The sequence below is a fragment of the Grampus griseus genome (genome assembly GCF_964374135.1).
Source record: "Grampus griseus genome assembly, chromosome: 2".
Classification (NCBI taxonomy): domain Eukaryota; kingdom Metazoa; phylum Chordata; class Mammalia; order Artiodactyla; family Delphinidae; genus Grampus; species Grampus griseus.
In genome coordinates, this window is record NC_139018.1 from 49,278,833 (window position 1) to 49,284,602 (window position 5,770).

General features: G+C 42.5%; 1 pseudogene across 1 annotated transcript; it reads right to left on the reverse strand.

Annotated features, from left to right (window-relative positions):
- Positions 1 to 4,542: 4,542 nt before the first annotated feature.
- LOC309819234 (cleavage and polyadenylation specificity factor subunit 7-like) lies at positions 4,543 to 5,238 on the reverse strand (annotated as a pseudogene). Its single transcript has one exon. The product of its transcript is annotated as a cleavage and polyadenylation specificity factor subunit 7-like (transcript).
- Positions 5,239 to 5,770: the final 532 nt, after the last annotated feature.

A 5,770-nucleotide genomic window follows, 5' to 3' on the forward strand; every position in this document is an offset into this window, starting at 1 on the left:
TGCACATCTTACCGCATCTTGGCATCTACTTCTTGGAGGACCCGAACAAACAATGACCTTGATTTTTATGCTGTCACCCAAAACAAAATCAAGAAAACCTGTGGGAAAAGTAATGCTGGGCCTAGGGTAAAAAAACAAAACAAAACAAAAAAAACCAGAAACGAACAAATAAACAAAAAACCCAAACAAAATCTAAAAGTTTAATAGTTTTCTTGTGAGAGCCACAAATTCTCTGTAAAACCAGTTGATATTTTCTGATGTTACTTCCTTCGTATTTTGCATGTCAAAACTGTCCACAGCAGCATGTTACTATGAGAAGAAAGTCTGACTTCTCCTGATATGCACTCTCTTATTCAAAGACTGATACAGAGTTATTGAAAACGATCTTTCCTGCTTAAAAATTTTTCCCGTTAGAAAATCATTATGAAAAGCATAGAACACTATTTTTTAAAAAATTTAAATCACCAGCTAGTTCCAGCATCCAAAGATAACATGATATCCATAGTTACCACTTTAGTATGCTTTGGTCTGTGTTTTTTCTATGCATGTATTGATGTCTACGTAGGTGAGATAATACTCTGTATATAAATTTAGTATCCTGCTTTTCCCCATGGTATTAAATTTTTTATGGAATACTTTTTTTTTTGGAATACTTTTAATGTCTCACAATATTCCATTGTACATTATCATATGATTCACTTAACTATTATCTTACTGTTAGAATTCAGATAATTTCTAATTTTCTGGCTATTATAAACAGCCTATAATGAATATATGTGTTCATAAACTTTAGCCTACATCTTGGGATTTCTTTCCTCTGTATAGATCCCTAGAAGTCTTCCCTGGTTTCCTGATAAACTTGCAGCTTGAGGAGAATCAACAAGTCTACTCCCCACATTCACATAACATGTTAGAGGGATACAGGCCTAGCAGTCAGAAGACTCACTGCTGGGCCTGTATCCTTCTAACAATACCAAATCTCTTTACCTCAGAGTCCACAAGTGTAAAATCAGGGAGATGAATTAGATAATCCCTATTGTTCCATCCATATTTAGTATTTCTTAAACATTCAATTAGTGGACCTATCTCCTATCCAGTGTCATAGTTTTTCTTATACCTTTTAGGGCTGTATAGACACAAAAGTACATGAATGATAATAATGGATCTAGGGTATTACTATATTATTATCTTTATACCATAGACAACACTCCTTTATATAGGAATATAGTTGGCTCTATAACTCTGTTCTCTCCAACCCATATAACTTATAGCTATCTGTGTGTTTTTAAATTAATTTTGGCTTCTAAGTATTAAGTGCTATATTATAGCTATGTGAACCTACTCACTGAGCCTTTTACTATTAACCCAAGCAAAATTAGATGTTAAAATATCACATTTGAAATTTTTCTTTTGTGTTCCCTAAATTTACATCTGGCTCCACCTTCATAAAAAAGACTGTATTGGGCTTCCCTGGCACAGTGGTTAAGAATCCGCCTGCCAATGCAGGGGACATGGTTTCGAGCCCTGGTCCAGGAAGATCCCACGTGCCGCGGAGCAGTTAAGCCCATGTGCCACAACTACTGAGCCTGCGCTCTAGAGCCCGCAAGCCACAACTACTGAGCCCATGTGCCACAACTACTGAAGCCCACGTGCCTAGAGCCCGTGCTTCAGAACAAAGAGAAGCCACCGCAATAAGAAGCCTCCACACCGCAACGAAGAGTAGCCCCCACTCACCGCAACTAGAGAAAGCCCATGCGGAGCAACAAAGACCCAACGCAGCCAAAAAAAGAGACTGTATCAAGTGTTTCCCTGTGCATGACCTTAGGCTAGGAATTGAGTTATAAAGATGTTATTTTTGATGTCAAGGGATTTCTAATTTAAAAACCACAACACGGAGGACAAAGGAGCATCTAGCAACCAGTCTGGATCTCAGTGCCTGCCAGGTACTGAAGGCCTCTCGTGGGAGGTCAGGAAAGGGGGGGCTCTGAGGAATTCTGGGTTTCAAGAGGCTGAAGCCGGTGTAGTATTGTGCTCCTCAGAGAGAAGATCTGTGGAGGAAATGGGATTCTGGAAGCTTTTCAAACTCAAGTGGTGAGGTTTGGGGTTTGCCAGAGAGAGAACATTTCAAGATCTGGGATCTAAATCAGGAAAGATTATTTTTCCTGATAAAGGTGGAAACAGCCATCTAATGTTTTACAGATTGAAAATATGTCAGATTCAGAATAAACAGGAATGATAGTAACTTAGGAAAGGCAGGTCTTAGCAAATGACAGTGCAAACAAGCAATGAGAGTGTGGAGGATTAAGGCTGAGCACTTGGACACACTGCAATGCTTACATGAGAAAATGCAATTACCTTCAGGTGCACTAGACCTAATTAGGTCCCCTTATTGCTTTTAATAACAGCCGCTCTTTATGAAATACAGTAGTTCTGGCGATTCGCTCATACATTGTATTGTGAGCTTTACCGGCTCGGCCATCGAGGACTGCATGAGGGGTATGGGGAAATGTTTTGTGGGAAAAATACTGCCCCTCCCCTAAATGGACTTGGGGTGGAGAGTGAAATGTAGTTTCGAGAATGCTAACATTACCAATCATCATTTAATTCTAAGCTGGGATATGTTTTCCAAGTGAGGATATTTTAATAGGCTAACTGATGCCCAGTGTACTGTGCTACCCATTCATGAACTCTAGGAACTTGAAGTTCTAGCACAGAAGAAGAGCCTTAGATGGGGCTCCCCTGAAAGCAAAGTGTGAGACACAGACTGGAGTGTGGAGTTGAACTGGGAGGTGACCCCAAGGAGTGGGAGTGAGGCTGCTGAGAGAGGGAGACAGAGCAGGAGAGAGAATAATGCACAGTGACTTTTGACTTTGGAGGAGCCTGTATCTGAGGCCAGTAGAGGGAGAATTTTTACCGCCATGGACGGCAGGTACTCATCTCGCCACAGGCCCTCAGAGGGACTGTGGCCAATGTGTCCCAGGATTATCCCGCTGAAGGACAGAGAGGTGGGGGGATTCATTCACTAACTGCTCGTTCCTCATTCCCTGAAGTTTGTCCCCTAAGGCATTAACACACCCCACTTCCACATCACGTCCACGTGGACTGAGCAGACTCTGGAGAAAAGCTTCTGCACCCTCTTTCCGTGGAACATAGTCACTGGTTAGCTTCTCAGTGTCTGTCCTATAATAAACCAGTACAAACATGCCCTTCTGGCTCTTCTCTCCACACTTTGCCCAAGCAGTTGTGGCATTTCTGCCTCATTTGTTGTAAGTTATTTTCATGTCCAACCAACAAGAACCCGGCCAGCAACTTATTAAGTGTCCCTGCCTGGAAGTTAAATCCTGAGTCATGGAAGGGTGCTCCCAGGTCAATAAATGCTCAGTATACAATGCTCCCCCTTCACACTCCACCTCCCTCTGTCCATCACCCTCAAGATCCACTCCCACACTTGTTTCCATGTTCCTGTCAGTACATTTTAGTCCTTCCCCTAAGAAGGCTGTCTGCTCCTGCAGCGGGGACTGCTTGGGCAATGCAGAGAGCTGACCCAAATTATTAAAATCTGATGGCATCCGTGTCTTGACTACTGATAATAATGCTGCTCTGAACATTGGGGTGCATGTATCTTTTCAAATTAGAGTTTTTGTCTTTTCCAAATGTATGCCCAGAAGTGGGAGTGCTGGGTCAATATGGTAGCTCTAAGCAACCTAAGTGTCCATCAACAGATGAATGGATAAAGAAGATGTGGTATATATATATATATATATATATATATATATATATATATATAATGGAATATTACTCAGCCATAAAAAAGAATGAAATAATGCCATTTGTAGCAACATGGATGGACCTAGAGAGTATCATACAAAGTGAAGTAAGTCAGACAGAGAAAGACAAATTATCATATGATATCACTTATATGTGGAATCCAAAAAAATGATACAAATGGACTTATTTACAAAACAGAAACAGACTCACGGACATAGAAAACAAACTTACGGTTACCAAAGTAGAAAGGGAGTAGGGGAGAGATAAATTAGGAGCTTGGGATTAACAGATACACACCACTATAAATAAAACATATAAACATCAAGGACCTACTGTATAGCACAGGGAACTATATTCAATATCTTGTAATAGCCTATAATAGAAAAGAATTTGAAAAAGAAGAGATATATCTGCAGACACACATATATATATATACATATATATGTATAACTGAATCACTTTGTTGTATACCTGAAACTAACACAACATTGTAAATCAACTATACTTCAATAAAAATAATCTCATGGCAACGATGGAAGCTGGGGCAATCTTGAAAAGGACAAGTATCATCTTACCTCTGCCTCAGGTAAAGCCCTTGTGTCACCTGTTGGCAAAGGGGGTGCTGCTCTTCTCTAGCAAGATGGAAGGGAATGTTTCTTCCCACTCAGAGGAATCCAGGGCTTCAAAATTCTCAGGTACATCCACCTACATGCTTGATGAAGGTGAGGAGATGCAAGTCCATTAAAAAAATTTCCTTCCAACCAGACTCCTTTCTCAATGGTGCCAGTCCCATTCTTTATTCTGGTATCTCTTGGGCTCCTGGTTCCTTTCTTGGAAATAATCATCATGCTGATCTTCATTAAGGAGCAGGTCCTGGTGCCTCCTGCTGCTCTCTTGGGACCAGCTAGACAATCTCTGAACAGATGTCTTTTTCTGGAAGAGCTCCTGCTGGCACCCACACTGTAGGACTTGGCTTCAGTGCCATGAAGCTCTTAAGGGGAGAGATGAGGACACAGCAACACTCATCACTGACGACCTGAGACTGTTTGATAACAGTAATAGCTGCAAGCATCGTCTCAATCAAATCACTGTAATCCCCTGCACGGGCTCCAGAAATCACTTTGGAAGTGGCACTGTTGGAAATTGCTCTGTTTTGCTTCATGATCTCTCCAAATTCAGCTTCACTCACCATAGAGGGTGGAAAGCCCAAATCTTGGCTGCAGCGGTGGATAGAGGGGCCAAAGGCCTTCATGTAAATATCTGGTGGAGGCCCCACTGTAGCATTTGGTGGGGGAGAGAAGGCTGGATCGAGGTAAAGGCGGTGGGATGACCCAGGAGAAGGTACAGCTAAACAAGGAGATAATGGAGGGGCATGAGATGCTCATGGTAGATGCCAGAAGGAAGAGGAGGGACTCCAAAGCTTGAGGAGAGAAGTGGTAGGGATGGAATTGGGACTGGGACCAAACCCATCAGGTGAAGGGCTGAAGGAGGGCAATTGAAGTCGGGCAGCACACTGAGGGGCTTATCCATGTGGACGAATGAGAGTACAAGTTGCTCAGAGTGTGGCCCATCCACCAGCAGAACCACTAGAATCTCGGACATGGTCCCATGGAGCTTTTTCCACTCTTGAGACTCAAATACATTCACCTTCTGAGCCCCTGCCTCAAACTGTGGCAGGTTCTGCCAGGTGGCTGACCTCACATCCACTTTTTCTCCATTAAGTACTTTTCTGGCAAGAATTTCCAACAGTTTTGCAGACAGTTTTCAGAGGCTTCCACCTCCTCAGCATATCCCCTTGGACTGGCCATTTGCTCCATTCTCTGTAAATTTCAACTCCACCACACCACAGACTCCTACAAAGTGAATAACCTGGCTCAGCTGCTTGTCTGTGGTCCAGCAGGAGAAGCTGCTCACATAGACAGCAGTTTGTCTGTTACTCAGGCCACTGTAGGTATGCAGAATTACAGGGCTTATTGGGCTTGGAGTTGACTCCTGGTGAACA